The 17,806-nt window shown below is 46.3% G+C and overlaps 1 protein-coding gene across 1 annotated transcript in view; it reads left to right on the forward strand.

Annotated features, from left to right (window-relative positions):
• The window catches only part of TSPEAR (thrombospondin type laminin G domain and EAR repeats), a 262,150-nt gene that overhangs the window by 227,965 nt on the left and 16,379 nt on the right, over positions 1–17,806 (forward strand). The window lies entirely within an intron of this gene.

A 17,806-nucleotide genomic window follows, 5' to 3' on the forward strand; every position in this document is an offset into this window, starting at 1 on the left:
GTCTGCGCTGGGCCGGCACACATATTGCTAATCCCTGCCTAACTGTCCCTGTATACACTAGCGTAGATAAAGAGATCTTTAGAAAAAGTATTTTTAAAGGTCTCATATGATCTGCTAATGAGGCCAGGGACAAGTCACAAGGGCGTTAGTTCCCATGGCTAGTTGGCCCCCTTGGCATGTAAGCATGCCTACAGCGGCGTGCTAACATGCTAATGGATGCACAGGGTCAGAGGATGGTCATGCTTACCTCTCTGCTACCATCGCATTCAACTCCTGGATATCGGCTCAGTGCGCATGATCGCAGCCTTTCAGTCATGCGCACTACACAAATTTGCGGCCAGAACGCATACACTCGGCTTGATAGTGCGCATAATCAAAAGTCCAGGATCATGTGCACTGAGACGAAATCCATGAGTCAGGCGCAATGGCAGCAGAGAGGTGAGTGCGACCATCCTCTGATGCTGCACATTCATTAGCATGTTAGTACACCGACTGGGGTGTGATTACGGGGCATATGTCCGAAATTCCGCCTCTCCCTCCCACAAAACGTGTTTCGGATGTATGTACAGACAGGGTCATTGAAGCATAATGGAGCAGACAGAGCAAGTGCACCATTTTCGGATGTATACGCTTTTTGCAGGCGGACACCCGAACGTTGTCTGCTATGTCTGGGCATCCGCCTGCAGAAAGCATATAGACACGAAAATGGTGCAAGACAGAACATACGCTTGCTCTGTCTGCGCCATTATACTCAATGGTCCTGTGGGCGCATACGTCCGAAACACGTTGTGTGGGGGAAGGGGCAGGATTTCGGACGTATCCTCCAACGGAGCCACTGAAACACAATGTGAAAGGGGCCTAAGAGAGATACGCTGCGCTGCTGTCCACATAGAGATGAAGCCGGTTCCTGCTCAAGTTTTTTTATTCAACGCGTTTCGGAGTTGATTTTCTTTCATCAGGGTAATCACAATCCTGTTTATGATTGTCCTGATGGAGTATCCACTCGAAAACGCGTTGAATAAAATCACTTGAGTAGGAACCGTCTTCATCTCTATGTCAACTGCAGTGCGGCTTAACCCTCTAATCTTCCATTTGGACAGTTCCTCTAGTAGTACAGTATATCCTTTCATAACAAAGCCAGTGGCAATGCTTAAATGAGTTGTCCCAAGTTAGCCAGCAACTTGCTGATCACTGGAAGTCCTACTTCTAGGATCCTTATTGATTCCAAGAGCGGTGATCTGTAGTCTCCTGTTTCAATTGAGTGATTGCCAGGCATGTGCTACATCCACTCAACTTATTGGCTATGAGACTACCAGTAGGCAATAACTTGCTAACTTGGAACAACCTATTCAAATAACTTTGGTCTTTGTGTAAATGTTGATCAGGTCCCTTCAACCATTGCTTAGTTGATATAATTCTACTATCCAAGAGATCTTTGGGCTTTTGGAAACTGAGGTCTAGATAGAAATTAAACCTCACCACTGCTGCCTTAAAGGGGTTGTTCAAGCTTGGAACAATAGTCTGATAAGGTGTGCGATGCAAACACCATCACAAATCCACAGTATTGTCAATGAGAGTATTTTTTTCCCTGTGTTTTTTTTCCTTTAACTTACTGGGTTACTAATGGGGGTATCTGATAGACACCCTCTCCATTAATAACCCCTGGTGTTCATTCCAAGTTACATTACACAAGCTGATATTAACCCAAAATTATTACCCCAATTATCACCGCACAAGGGCAATCAGGAAGGGCCGGGCAAAGCACTAGAATTGGCACATCTAATGATGTGCCAATTCTGTGGTCTGGAATTTTTAGGCTGGGAAGAGCCAACTAACCATGGACCTTCCCAGCCTAATAATAACAGACACCAGTTGTCTGCTTTACCTTGCATTTTTATCAAACATGGGGGGGGACCTCAGATATTGTTTTTAAATTATTTATTTATTTAGTTCTCAGCAGCAACCTTGGAGTTAGAGATGGGTCCAGGCATCTTCCCCATGCTGATTCCATTCATGCCAGCTATTTTCCTGCCTCCCCAGCCCTCTTCTTAGGGTTTCTCATTGACTTCCATTTTATTGCTTACTCGAGTTGAGCTCATCCGAGTGTCTGACCTGTTTGACTCGAGTAACGAGCACTCAAGCATTTTAGTTTTTTCACTATTAGATACTTTCAGTGAAAAACATTATACAAGGTGATGACTGGTTCCCATTTTAAATTTTGACCCAGCAATTTGTCCAATTCTGTTTAATAACAAGGAAATAATGTTTCTAAGGGCGGCTTTGCACGTTGCGACATTGCACGTGCGATGTCGGTGGGGTTAAATCGAAAGTGACGCACATCCGGCGTCGCAGTCGATATCGCAACGTGCAAATCCTTTATGATACGATGAACGAGCGCAAAAGCGTCGTTATCGTATCATCGCTGCAGCCTCCGACATTTCCATAATGCCGGTGCAGCGACAGGTGCGATGTTGTTCCTCGCTCCTGCGGCAGCACACATCGCTGTGTATGAAGCCGCAGGAGCGAGGAACTTCAACTTACCTGCCGCTGGCTGCAATGAGAAGGACGGAGGTGGGCGGGATGTTTACATCCTGCTCATCTCCGCCCCTCCGCTTCAATTGGCCGCCTGCCGTGTGATGTCACTGTGACGCCGCACGACCCGCCCCCTAAGGAAGGAGGCGGGTCGCCGGCCAGAGGGACGTCGCACGGCAGGTATGTGCGTGTAAAGCTGCCGTAGCGATAATAATCGCTACGGCAGCTTTCACTATATATCGAACGTGCGACGGAGGCGGGACTATCGCTGCAGCATCGGTAACACATTGTTACTGATGTCGCAGCGTGCAAAGCCCGCCTAATTTATGGCAAATTGGTGAATGATGTTTCAGGGTATTAATTGCTTTGCCGTTTTCAAACCACTAACTGTGCAATTCTATGATGAAGAGGAGCAAAACAAAACTCAAGGTAGATTTGGCAAAATAAGTGGTTGTGTGATATGTTATTATAACCCTATGGCAATTTAATTTATGAATGAATGAAGTGGGACATGTAGGATGGCCTGCTGCCTTTCAAATAATGAGTTTGCTGTGTGTGATGTAAATTGCAATGCAGAAGTCACAGTTTCATATACACTGTGTGCAGAATTATTAGGCAAGTTATATTTTATAGGATTTTTGTTTTATTATTGATCAACAACTATGTCCTCAATCAACCCAAAAGACTCATAAATATCATAGCTTAATATTTTTGGAAGTTGGAGTGGGTTTTTTTAGATTTGGCTATCTTAGGAGGATATCTGTTTTTGAAGGTAACTATTTCTGTTTAGAATTATTAGGCAACTTAATAAAAACCAACTATATTCCCATCTCACCTGTTTATGTTCACCAGGTAAACTAATATAACTTCACAAAATTTAGAAATAAACAATTCTGACATGCAAAAACAAAACCCCAAAAAATTAGTGACCAATATAGCCACCTTTCTTTATGATGACACTCAACAGCCTACCATCCATAGATTCTGCCAGTTGCTTGATCTGTTTACGATCAACATTGCGTGCAGCAGCCACCACAGCCTCCCAGACACTATTCCGAGAGGTACCGTATTTTTCCGCTTTATAAGACGCACCGGATTATAAGACGCACCCCAAACTTAGATATAAAAAAGGTAAAAAAAAGAAAAATGGGGTCCATCTTATAATCCGGTGTTCCCTTACCGGAGGGGGGCAGCAGTCGTGGTGAAGCAGGGTCACAGGAGGCAGCGGATTTGCTGGCAGGCACAGCGGGTCAGTGGCAGCGGCGTCCGGGGTGGCAGGAGCCGGGGGATCCATGGTGGTAGGAGCCGCGGGGCCCGTGGTGGTGGTGGCGGCAGCAGCAGCGTCGGCGACGGCGGGTGAGTCATGCAGCAGGCCGCTGCAGTGAGTGTCCCAGTGTCCGTGGTCCCGGCTCAAATAATGGCGCCTGCTCTCATCCAAGGGCTCCATCTGCGCACGCGCCCACTGCCATCATTTGAAACTGGGACCGTGGACAAACTGGGTAAGTTGCTGCACAGCCGCCCGCCCCGCAAGCACAGAGTGGCAGCCAGCAGGCTGGCAGCCCACCCTGTGTGCAAGCGGCCGGGTACCTGTGCTTGCGTGCGGGTGGCAGCCATCTGCCGCCCGCACACAGCACCCGGCCGCTGCCTGCACACAGCACCCGGCCGCTGCCCGCACACAGCACCCGGCCGCTACCCGCACACAGCACCCGGCCGCTACCCGCACACAACACCCGGCCGCTGCCCGCACACAGCCGCCGACCGCCGCCTGCACACAGCACACAGCCGCCGACCGCCGCCGGCACACAGCCGCCGACCGCCGCCTGCACACAGCACCCGGCCGCCGAACACCGCCTGGACACAGCCGCCGCCTGCACACAGCACCCGGCCACCGACCGCCGCCTGGACATAGCCGCCGCCCGCACACAGCACCCGGCCGCCGACCGCCGCCTGCACACAGCACACAGCCGCCGACTGCCGCCTGCACACAGCCGCCGACCGCCGCCTGCACACAGCACACAGCCGCCGACCGCCATCCGCACACAGCACACAGCCGCCGACCGCCGCCTGCACACAGCACCCGGCCGCCGACCGCCGCCTGGACACAGCCGCCACCCGCACACAGCACCCGGCCGCCGACCGCCGCCTGGACACAGCCGCCGCCCGCACACAGCACCTGGCCGCCGACTGGACACAACCGCCGCCTGCACACAGCACCCGGCCGCCGACCGCCGCCTGGACACAGCCGCCGCCCGCACACAGCACCCGGCCGCCGACCGCCGCCTGCACACAGCCGCCAGCCGCCCGCACACAGCACCCGGCTGCTGCCCGCACACAGCCACGGGTACCCGGCTCCCACCGCTCGCAAGCACAGGAACCCGGCCGCTTGCACGCAGCCACAGGCACCCGGCCGCCCGATCACCGCACAGACAGGACCCCCAGGTACTGCTATATTCGCTTTATAAGACGCACCCCCTATTTTCCTCTCAAATTTTTGGGTGGAAAAGTGCGTCTTATAAAGCGAAAAATACGGTATACTGTTATCCCTCCTTGTAGATCTCACATTTTATGAGGGACCACAGGTTCTCTATGGGGTTCAGATCAGGTGAACAAGGGGGCCATGTCATTATTTTTTCATCTTTTAGACCTTTACTGGCCAGCCACGCTGTGGAGTAGTTGGATGCAAGCGATGGAGCCTTGTCCTGCATGAAAATTATGTTTTTCTTGAATGATACCGACTTCTTCCTGTACCACTGCAAGAAGTTGTCTTCCAGAAACTGGCAGTAGGTCTGGGAGTTGAGCTTCACTCTATTCTCAACCCGAAAAGGTCCCACAAGTTCATCTTTTATGATAATAGCCAATACCAGTACCCCACCTCCACCTTGCTGGCGTCTGAGACGGAGTGGAGCTCTCTGCCATTTTCTGATCCAGCCTCTGGCTCATCCATCTGGCCCATCAAGAGTCACTCTCATTTCATCAGTCCATAAGACCTGGTGGTCGTTTTTGAGCCTTCCTTACCTTGGCCATGTCCCTGAGTATGGCACACCTTGTGCTTTTTGATACTCCAGTAACATCGTAGCTCTGAAATATGGCAAAACTGGTGGCAAATGGCATCTTGGCAGCTTCACGCTTGATTTTCCTCAATTCATGGGCAGCTATTTTGCGCCTTTTTTGCCCAACACGCTTCTTGTAATCCTGTTAGCTTTTTGCCATGAAACGCTTCATTGTTCGGTGATCTTGCTTCAAAAGTTTGGCAATTTCAAGACTGCTCCATCCCTCTGCAAGACATCTCACAATTTTGGACGTTTCAGAGCCAGTCAAATCTCTCATCTGACCCATTTTGCGAAAGGTAAGGTAGTTGCCTAATAATTAAGCCCACCTTATATAGGGTGTTGCTGTCATTACACCGCACCCCTTCTCATTACAGAGATTGGTAGTTGGCTCTCAAGCCTATACAGCTTGGAGTAGGACAGAATGTATAAAAAGTATCATGTGATCAAAATACTCATTTGCCTAATAATTCTGCACACAGCGTATGAGATGGTCGGGATATTAATAATTTGAATTTTAAGTGATCGTTTGACCTGTAAAAATAACTCATCTTTGCCAATTTTTTTTATAGATGTCGAATTAAAGTACTTTTATAAGAGGATTTGATGAATTCTCCATTTTTCGAATAGCTAGCACCTGAGGCCGTGTGGCCATAACTATTATTGTCGCAGGATGCTTACATTTTACATTGCATTAGTAATCATTATAAATACGCCTGTATCAATTAGTTTGACAGGTTTTTCCTTAAGCTGCATATAACCACGCTAACACAAGTGATGAAATTGATTTAATGATCTCATTTTAATTTAGAACTTAACGGAATCTGAGCACAAATTAATCACTTTGTTGAAAACCCCCAAATATTCATCCAATCATTCCCTTTCACGGCCTAAGGGGCACTTTGCACACTACGACATCGCAGGTGCGATTTCGGTGGGGTCAAATCGAAAGTGACGCACTTCCGGCGTCGCTCTCTACATCGTAGTGTGTAAAGCATTTTTGATTCGATTAACGAGCACAAAAGTGTCGTAATCGTATCATTGGTGTAGCCTTGGTCATTTCCATGAATTGGGAAAGACCGATGTTACGATGTTGTTCCTCGTTCTTGCGGCAGCACACATCGCTATGTGTGAAGCCGCAGGAGCGAGGAACATCTCCAACCTGCGTCCCGGCCGGCTATGCGGAAGGAAGGAGGTGGGCGGGATGTTTACGTCCCGCTCATCTCCGCCCCTCCGCTTCTATTGACCCGCCTGCCGTGTGACATCGCTATGACGCTGCACGACCCGCCCCCTTAGGAAGGAGGCGGTTCGCCGGCCAGAGCGACGTTGCAGGGCAGTTGAGTGCATGTGAAGCTGGCGTAGCGATAATGTTCGCTATGGCAGCTATCACCATGATATCGCAGCTGCGACGGGGGCGGGGACTATTGCGCTCGGCATTGCAGCATCGGCATGCGATGTCGTAGTGTGCAAAGTACCTCTAAGGGTATGTGCACAACAAGACATCTTTAAAATGCCAGCAGCCCCGCTGAGGTTTCTGTAGGTGAAGCCGCTTTAGGAAAAAATGGCAGTTTCGCTGGCAGTTCTGCTGGTGTTTGTTACGCCGCCGGTGTCTTTTTTTTTCCTCTTATTTAAACTATAATTAGCGAGCAGCTTCCTAGCGGAAGTTATAAAAGAATGAGCATATTATTTGTTTTCACCACTTTATGGTTTCCAAACCCTGAAGCCGGTTAAAGAAGTGACAACAGACTGAACATGTAAACAGCAGTGCCATTTTTATATACTGTTGAGCGATATGGTCATTTTTTTGTGGCAGATTTTTCAGCGCTTTTTTTGGAAGATTCCAGGCAGAAAAAAGACATTATGTGCACATAGATTAGGAGCGTTTTCTGTATATACACTTCAATATAATCATAATAGGGATACATACAGACACAACATCTTACATTCTGCTACGTACAGGATTCTACCACAAAGTATAGTGTTTATTATGTGCACCCTAACAAATGCTATGCATTGCCTTGTAAATGCAAATTATGTGTAACACCTTCCTTCTAAATTGTTAGCTGGAATATAGGTGCCTACAGCAACAGAAATAGCACATGCAGACTCCATCTATGAAGTTTATTGCTTGTAAGTAGAGAATTAGCGAATCTGCCATAAATACTAATTAATAACAAGTACTGAGAACTTTCTTGCTCATGCATTTCTCCCTAGTTTGCATTAAGGAGCTTTACAATGAAACTCAGTCCCTAAAAGCCCCGTCACACGCTACGATATATCTAACGATATGTCGTCTGGGTCACGGAATTCGTAACGCACATCCGGCATCGTTAGAGATGTTGTAGCATGTGACAGCTCCGAACGACTGTTAACGAGCAAAAATACTCACCTTATCGTTGCTCGTTGACACGTCGTTTATTTTCATAATGTCGTTCCTCCTTCTGTACGCCGGTTGTTCGTCGTTCCCGAGGCAGCACACATCGCTACGTGTGACACCCCGGGAACGACGAACATCTCCTTACCTGCTTCCCGCCGGCAATGAGGAAGGAAGGAGGTGGGCGGGATATTCCCGCCGCTCATCTCCGCCCCTCCGCTTCTATTGGCCGGTCTCTGTGTGACGTCGCTGTGACGCCGAACGTCCCTCCCCCTTCAGAAAGAGGATGTTCGCCGCCCATAGCGACGTCGTTAGCGAGGTAAGTACGTGTGATGGGGTTAACGACATTGTGACGCACAACCGACGGGGGGCGGGTGCGATCACTCGGAGCGTGTGACGGGTCCTCAAGATTCATGTATTCTGGCAACTCTTAAAGAATTGACATGCCGCAGATTATTTTCTGCACCAAATCTGCAGGAAGAAAAACTCAACATGAGTTTGCTGGTATTAGGATTAGGGATGATAGAATACTTCAAATATTCACCTTCGCGAATATCCGACTAATAGGTCGCCGCTATGCGAATATTCGATGTGCAATGTAAGTCTAGTAAGTCTATGGGAAGCCCGAATAGTTCCAAATAGTTGTTATTCGGGTTTCCCATAGACTTACATTGCGCATCGAATATTCACGAATAGTCGAATAGCGGCGACCTATTCGGCAAATATTCGCGAAGCTGAATATTTGAGGTATTCGATCATCCCTAATTAGGATTTACTGGAAGTTTTGTGGGGGTTAAAAGTGTATTCGATTTGTAAGTAGTTACTAGAGTTGAGCGCGGTTCGTGGTTCGTGGTTCTCCAGTTCGCGGCTCGAGTGATTTTGGGGCATGTTCTAGATCGAACTAGAACTCGAGCTTTTTGCAAAAGCTCGATAGTTCTAGATACGTTCGAGAACGGTTCTAGCAGCAAAAAGCAGGGCTTTTTACAGCTACAGTGTGCAGGAGCCATCGCTGGCAGCCTGCCACAAGCTGGTAACCAAGATAAACATCGGGTATCCAAGCAAAGCGCTTTGGTTAGTAACCCGATGTTTATCTTAGTTACGTGCAGGAAGCCCACACTTTCCCGCTCAGCTCGCTCCGCCCCCTCCTGCCCGCGGCATGTACACATACATACACAAACACACACACACACACACATCCCCCCCCCCATCCCCCCCCATCCCCCCCATCCCCCCCATCCCCCCCCGCCCGCCCGCTCGCTCGCTCGCTCGGCTTACCTGCGGTGATGAAGTCCCACCATCCCGACCTCAGCGCTGTCACTGTCCTCCATGGCCGCCGCTTGTCACATCACCTATCGCTTCCGACCCGAGACTGACTAGCGGTGACGTCACGGACCTCTCGCGATACTTGCTGTGAAGGCGCCGGTCATTGACCTCAGTGACAGGGGCTGTCAGTGTGCTGGAGATCAGCGCAGGTAATGTACCTCGCTGACAGCAGCACTTGTCACCCCCCTGCAGTGACCTGGGCTGACCCATTGATGTTAGCTCAGGTCACTGCACTGCTCTCCCAGTCAATGGGGAACATCCTGCTCTTCATTGACTGGGACAGTGTGGATCGTCATGGCAACCCCTTGGATTACACCAGACCTGGATTTGTTTTTCAATCTAATAAATTGGTTAAAGAGGGAATGTTTTGGGGAGTGTTTTTTCAAATAAAAATGTGTTTGTCGTCTATTTTTTTTTATTACTGACTGGGTTGGTGATGTCGGGTATCTGATAGACGCCTGACCTCACCAACCCCAGGGCTTGATGCCAGGTGACATTACACATCTGGTATTAACCCCAAATATTACCCCGTTTGCCACCGCACCAGGGCGCGGGATGAGCTGGGGCGAAGCACCAGGATTGGCGCATCTAATGGATGCGCCACTTCTGGGGCGGCTGCGGCCTGCTATTTTTAGGCTGGGGAGATTCCAATAACCATGGACCTCCCTAGTCTGAGAATATCAGGCCCCAGCTGTCTGCTTTACCTTGGCTGGTGATCCAATTTTGGGGGACCCCTACGTGTTTTTTTTTTTAATTATTTATTTAATTTAAAATAACAGCGTGGGGTGCCCTCAGTTTTGGATTACCAGCCAAGGTGAGGTTGCCAGCTGTGGTCTGCAGGCTGCAGCCGTCTGCTTTACCCTAGCTGGCTACAAAACTAGGGGGAACCCTATGTCATTTTTTTTTCATTTTTTTGGCTAAATACAAAGCTAAGCACCCCTTAGTGCCACATGAAAGGTACCAAAGGGTGTTCCACTTTTTCTCCATTTTTTTCTCCACTTTCTCTCCACTTTTTCTCCACTTTTTCTCCATTTTTTTCTCCACTTTTTCTCCACTTTTTCTCCACTTTTTCTCCACTTTTTCTCCACTTTTTCTCCACTTTTTCTCCTCTTAATCTCCACTTTTTCTCCTCTTATGCTCCACTTTTTCTCCACTTTTTCTCCACTTTTTCTCCACTTTTTTCTCCACTTTTTCTCCTCTTATGCTCCACTTTTTCTCCACTTTTTCTCCACTTTTTCTCCTCTTATGCTCCACTTTTTCTCCACTTTTTCTCCACTTTTTCTCCTCTTATGCTCCACTTTTTCTCCACTTTTTCTCCACTTTTTCTCCACGTTTTCTCCACTTTTTTCTCCACTTTTTCTCCTCTTATGCTCCACTTTTTCTCCACTTTTTCTCCACTTTTTCTCCACTTTTTCTCCTCTTATGCTCCACTTTTTCTCCACTTTTTCTCCACGTTCTCTCCACTTTTTTCTCCACTTTTTCTCCTCTTATGCTCCACTTTTTCTCCACTTTTTCTCCACTTTTTCTCCACTTTTTCTCCACTTTTTCTCCTCTTATGCTCCACTTTTTCTCCACTTTTTCTTCACTTTTTTCTCCACTTTTTCTCCTCTTATGCTCCACTTTTTCTCCACTTTTTCTCCACTTTTTCTCCACTTTTTCTCCTCTTAATCTCCACTTTTTCTCCTCTTATGCTCCACTTTTTCTCCACTTTTTTCTCCACTTTTTCTCCACTTTTTCTCCTCTTATGCTCCACTTTTTCTCCACTTTTTTCTCCACTTTTTCTCCACTTTTTCTCCTCTTATGCTCCACTTTTTCTCCACTTTTTTCTCCACTTTTTTCTCCACTTTTTCTCCTCTTAATCTCCACTTTTTCTCCACTTTTTCTCCACTTTTTCTCCACTTTTTTGTCCACTTTTTCTCCACTTTTTCTCCTCTTAATCTCCACTTTTTCTCCACTTTTTCTCCACTTTTTCTCCACTTTTTCTTCACTTTTTTCTCCACTTTTTCTCCTCTTATGCTCCACTTTTTCTCCACTTTTTCTCCACTTTTTCTCCACTTTTTCTCCTCTTAATCTCCACTTTTTCTCCTCTTATGCTCCACTTTTTCTCCACTTTTTTCTCCACTTTTTCTCCACTTTTTCTCCTCTTATGCTCCACTTTTTCTCCACTTTTTTCTCCACTTTTTCTCCACTTTTTCTCCTCTTATGCTCCACTTTTTCTCCACTTTTTCTCCACTTTTTCTCCACTTTTTCTCCTCTTAATCTCCACTTTTTCTCCTCTTATGCTCCACTTTTTCTCCACTTTTTTCTCCACTTTTTCTCCACTTTTTCTCCTCTTATGCTCCACTTTTTCTCCACTTTTTTCTCCACTTTTTTCTCCACTTTTTCTCCTCTTAATCTCCACTTTTTCTCCACTTTTTTCTCCACTTTTTCTCCACTTTTTCTCCTCTTAATCTCCACTTTTTCTCCACTTTTTCTCCACTTTTTCTCCACTTTTTTGTCCACTTTTTCTCCACTTTTTCTCCTCTTATGCTCCACTTTTTCTCCACTTTTTTCTCCACTTTTTTCTCCACTTTTTCTCCTCTTAATCTCCACTTTTTCTCCACTTTTTCTCCACTTTTTCTCCACTTTTTCTCCACTTTTTTCTCCACTTTTTCTCCACTTTTTCTCCTCTTATGTTCCACTTATTCTCCACTTTTTCTCCACTTTTTCTCCACTTTTTCTCCTCTTATGTTCCACTTATTCTCCACTTTTTCTCCACTTTTTCTCCACTTTTTCTCCTCTTATGCTCCACTTTTTCTCCACTTTTTCTCCACTTTTTCTCCACTTTTTCTCCTCTTATGCTCCACTTTTTCTCCACTTTTTCTTCACTTTTTTCTCCACTTTTTCTCCTCTTATGCTCCACTTTTTCTCCACTTTTTCTCCACTTTTTCTCCACTTTTTCTCCTCTTAATCTCCACTTTTTCTCCTCTTATGCTCCACTTTTTCTCCACTTTTTTCTCCACTTTTTCTCCACTTTTTCTCCTCTTATGCTCCACTTTTTCTCCACTTTTTTCTCCACTTTTTTCTCCACTTTTTCTCCTCTTAATCTCCACTTTTTCTCCACTTTTTCTCCACTTTTTCTCCACTTTTTTGTCCACTTTTTCTCCACTTTTTCTCCTCTTAATCTCCACTTTTTCTCCACTTTTTCTCCACTTTTTCTCCACTTTTTTGTCCACTTTTTCTCCACTTTTTCTCCTCTTATGCTCCACTTTTTCTCCACTTTTTTCTCCACTTTTTTCTCCACTTTTTCTCCTCTTAATCTCCACTTTTTCTCCACTTTTTCTCCACTTTTTCTCCACTTTTTCTCCACTTTTTTCTCCACTTTTTCTCCACTTTTTCTCCTCTTATGTTCCACTTATTCTCCACTTTTTCTCCACTTTTTCTCCACTTTTTCTCCTCTTATGTTCCACTTATTCTCCACTTTTTCTCCACTTTTTCTCCACTTTTTCTCCTCTTATGCTCCACTTTTTCTCCACTTTTTCTCCACTTTTTCTCCACTTTTTCTCCTCTTATGCTCCACTTTTTCTCCACTTTTTCTTCACTTTTTTCTCCACTTTTTCTCCTCTTATGCTCCACTTTTTCTCCACTTTTTCTCCACTTTTTCTCCACTTTTTCTCCTCTTAATCTCCACTTTTTCTCCTCTTATGCTCCACTTTTTCTCCACTTTTTTCTCCACTTTTTCTCCACTTTTTCTCCTCTTATGCTCCACTTTTTCTCCACTTTTTTCTCCACTTTTTTCTCCACTTTTTCTCCTCTTAATCTCCACTTTTTCTCCACTTTTTCTCCACTTTTTCTCCACTTTTTCTCCACTTTTTTCTCCACTTTTTCTCCACTTTTTCTCCTCTTATGTTCCACTTATTCTCCACTTTTTCTCCACTTTTTCTCTACTTTTTCTATGGTCGGTCTACCCATTAGCTCTGCCATGCATAGTGTAGCTCTACACCTACTGCACATGTTACTTTATGATTGACATCTCTTTCGTACCAGAGCTGTCTAAGTCTACTCTGACCCCATATTTGTCATTACTATATTGTCCTTGTACTGTATTATGACATTTGTATCATGTGTTTCATTTCTTGCTGTGTTGCAATTTTTTTGCTGCATCCCAATTGTACCTCTACATTGTTCGAGTTTATGTTATTGTTCTCTCACTCTTATGTGATACTGATTATTGTCATTTTTCATGATTACATGCAGATAAGTCCAATCTGACGAAGGCTCAGGCCGAAACGTCATTTGTAACTTGTTTTGGACAAAAACATATATGCTTATGAAAAAAAAATTTTCTTAATACGGACCAATAAAGAGTGATTTTGCATTACTATCCATTGTGACTTACTGACTTAGTCTGGGAGATATAGAGTGCCGAGGTTACTCACTAATTTTATCTATTATTACCTCTGAGCACCTATATACCAGTGAGCAGAGCTTCCTCTACAGTAGTTCTCCTGATTAGGCATGCCCTTACCTCATGAGCAGGGCATTGCAGCTTTGGTAGCAACCATTACGACATGGACTCTGCTGCTGTGGACCCGGGGAGAGTGAGTGCAGATTCATTGCACCCACACTCCTCACATGAAGGGTCCGCACTCCTAGAAAATGGGGGATACGTTCCCTGAGTGTCTCCCCCCCATATTCTAGACGGTCCAGAGTCGTCGTGGGACCCCTTTATTTTTTTTCTTACAATAAATTGGTGAAAGAGGAAATGTTTTGGGGACTGTTTTTTCAAATAAATTTCTTTTGTCGATTTTTTGTTTTTGTTAGTACTGACAGTTTATGATGTTGGGTATCTAATAGACGCCATGACATCACAAACTGCTGGGCTTGATCTCAGGTGACTTTACAGCTAGTATCAACCCGATTTATTACCCCGTTTGCCACTGCACCAGGGCACGGGATGAGCTGGGGTGAAGCGCCAGGATTGGCGCATCTAGTGGATGCGCCACGTCTGGGGTGCCTGCGGCCTGCTATTTTTAGGCTGTGAAGGCCCAATAACTATGGACCTTCCCACCCTGAGAATACCAGACCACAGCTGTCCGCTTTACCTTGGCTGGTGATCCAATTTGGGGGGTCCCCTACTTTTATTGTGTAATTATTAATATTTATAAAATAATTATAAAAAAGAGCCTGAGGGGACCTCCACATTGGATCCCCAACCACGGTAAAGCTGCCAGCTGTGGTTTTCAGGCTACAGCCGTCTGCTTTACCCTAGCTGGCTATCAAAAATGGGGGGACCCAACGTAATTTTTTTTTTTTAACTATTTTTTAAATAGAAAAAATTAATGGGCTTCCCTGTATTTTGATTGCCAACCAAGGTAACGGCAGGCAGATGGGGGTGGCAACCCATAGCTGTCTGCTTTATCTGCGCTGAGAATCAAAAATACCGCGGAGCGCTACGTCATTTTTTTAAAGATTTATTTTTACAGCACTGTGATGTCCAGCAATCAAAATACAGGGAAGCCCATTTTATTTTTAGTTATTTAAATAAATAATTAAAAAAAATATATGTTAGCTCCCACTGCATTTTTTGTATTGCTAGCTAAGGGTAATCCAAGCAGCTACTGGCTGCTAACCCCCACTGCTTGGTGTTACCTTCACTGGCAATGGAAAATCCAGGGAAGCATTTTTTTTTTTTTTTGCCAAAAAGCTACAAAAAAAGGACGTGAGCTTCGCCATATTTTTGTATGCTAGCCAGGTATAGCAGGCAGGTGCTGGAAGAGTTGGATACAGCGCCAGAAGATGGCGCTTCTATGAAAATGCCATTTTCTGAGGCGGCTGCAGACTGCAAATCGCAGCAGTGGGGCCCAGAAAGCTCAGGCCAACCTGTGCTGCGGATTCCAATCCCCAGCTGCCTAGTTGTACCTGGCTGGACACAAAAATGGGGCAAAGCCTACGTCATTTGTTTTCTAATTATTTCATGAAATTCATGAAATAATAAAAAAAGGGCTTCCCTTTATTTTTGGTTCCCAGCCGGGTACAAATAGGCAACTGGGGGTTGGGGGCAGCCGTACCTGCCTGCTGTACCTGGCTAGCATACAAAAATATGGCGAAGCCACATAATTTTTTCAGGGGGCAAAAAACTTCTGCATACAGTCCTGGATGGAGTATGCTGAGCCTTGTAGTTCTGCAGCTGCTGTCTGTCTGTATGGAGAAGAGCAGACAGCAGCTGCAGAACTACAAGGCTCAGCATACTCCATCCAGGACTGCATGCAGAAGTTTTTTGCCCACCAAAAAAATGACGTGGGCTTCGCCATATTTTTGTATGCTAGCCAGGTACAGCTGGCAGCCACGGGCTGCCTCCAACCCCCAGTTGCCTATTTGTACCCGGCTGGGAACCAAAAATATAGGGAAGCCCGTTTTTTTTAATTATTTCACTTATTTCATGAAATAATTAAAAAACAAATGACGTGGGCTTCGCCCTATTTTTGTGTCCAGCCGGGTACAACTAGGCAGCTGGGGATTGGAATCCGCAGCACAGGTTAGCCCGAGGTTTGTGGGCGCCTCTGCTGCGGATTTCAGTCCGCAGCCGTCCCAGAAAATGGCGCTCTCATAGAAGCGCCATCATCTGGCGCTGTATCCAACTCTTCCAACAGCCCTGGAGCCGGGTGGCTTGTTGGGTAATCATGAGTTAATACTGGCTTTGTTTTACCAGCCAGTATTAAGCCAGAGATTCTTAATGTCAGGCACGTTTGACCCGGCCATTAAGAATCTCCAATAAAGGGTTAAAAAAAGACACCACACAGAGAAAAAATACTTTAATAGAAATAAATACACAGACACATTAGAGACTCCATCTTTATTACCCCCTGTCAGCCCTCCACGATCCTGCTCTTCTGTCTTCTTTCTTTCTAGTGTAGTAGTAGTGACGATTGTAGTGAGGGGCATCACTTGGGGCTGGGGAACCTCTATCCTAACTACAATGCTCACTACAATCGGGAAGCAGCGTGCAGCCTTCACTCCGTGAGTGATCACTGCTGGCTGCTAGCGGTAACAGCGGTAACGCTGACAGACGCGTTACCATAGCAACGGTGCTCCCGGAGCCGCGGTTAGCGGTGACGTCACCGCTAACTGCGTTGCTATGGCAACGGTGATCTCCGTTAATGACCGGCTGTGTCAGCCGGTCCCTAACGGAACGGGGAGTCGACCGTGTGCTAGAGCATGTCGCCGGTACACGGCGATACACATATGTGCACCGTGTACCGGAGAGATGCACTCGCAGGTCCTACATGACGTGTCATAGTCATGTGACCAGTCTGTAGCCAATGAGATAATAGCCACGTGACTGGTCACATGGCTATTTTGACGTCACGATAGGTCCTGCTTCTCTGCTGGCAGTGCAGGTCACCGGGAGGATTCAGCGATCATCGGATGGAATAGCGGCAGGAGACAGAGTGCAGAAGGGATCGCGAGGACCGGTAAGTGTTATGGCAATGTTTATTAACTGTTTGTGTACATTTATAATGCATTTTTATGTGTTTGTGATTGCCTCCCATTATAGCCTATTGGTTCTAGTTCGGTTCGTCGAACGTTCGACGAGCCGAACTCGAGCCAGACCCCCCGTTCGGCGAACCGCCTCGAGCCGAACCGGGACCGGTTCGCTCATCTCTAGTAGTTACCACTTAACTGGAAGATGTTTCTATCTTATCTAGATTTGTCTGTCACAGCATTTGAATAGAGAAGACGGGATACCGGTTCTGGGAATATTGGGGGTCTCATCAGTCAGACCTTCGCTGATATAGAAGTCACAATCTATTCTATGGATATGTGATAACTTAGTGCAACAACAGAAACCTTTAATAATAAATATATAAGGATTTTTGTTGCTGTAAAAGTGATTATCGGTGTCACCTTGCCTAGACTCAGCCCGCTAGATGTGTCTCAAATCGACTGACACCGTGTAGATGTTACTGTCTAGTTATAGTATATTATAAAGTGATTTATCAATTCTAAACATAAAAGGCAACCTGTCACCAGATTTGTTCCCGCTGTCTGGTCCGATGGACAGGCAGAGCAAAATACTGTACTGAGCAGTGAAAGGTTGAAGAACGCCCTTATCTGGCACCCCAGTGGTCTGGTTGCCACAGTAGCATTGCCCTCCTCACAGGGGGTGATGCTATACCTGGAAGCAAGAGGGGGGTCCCCCATGCTAGGTAGCACCAGCACTCAACACTTTCCTAACTCCAGACCAGAAGGGGGAGCTCTAAAACTCAGTTCATGGGGAACTTCCCTGTGAATTCTGTCCTGGGGGAGGGGTTAGTAACAGACACAGAAGTGAAACTAAAAGAAGCTGAAGAGAAGCAAGGAGAGAGTCTCTGGGGAGATAGCCTGGGAAACAGAGCTGTGAAAAAGCTCCCTCAGAGCAGAGCGCAGAAGACAGGACACCGGAGGTCTAGGCTGTGCAGATACTGAAAGTCTGGCAGCTGAATCCGGAGGGCAGGAGACTGCATGTCTTCTGGGCCCACAGAACGCCAGGGGCACAGCAGAATAGGAG

Source organism: Anomaloglossus baeobatrachus, chromosome 7, assembly GCF_048569485.1.
Source record: "Anomaloglossus baeobatrachus isolate aAnoBae1 chromosome 7, aAnoBae1.hap1, whole genome shotgun sequence".
Taxonomy (NCBI): domain Eukaryota; kingdom Metazoa; phylum Chordata; class Amphibia; order Anura; family Aromobatidae; genus Anomaloglossus; species Anomaloglossus baeobatrachus.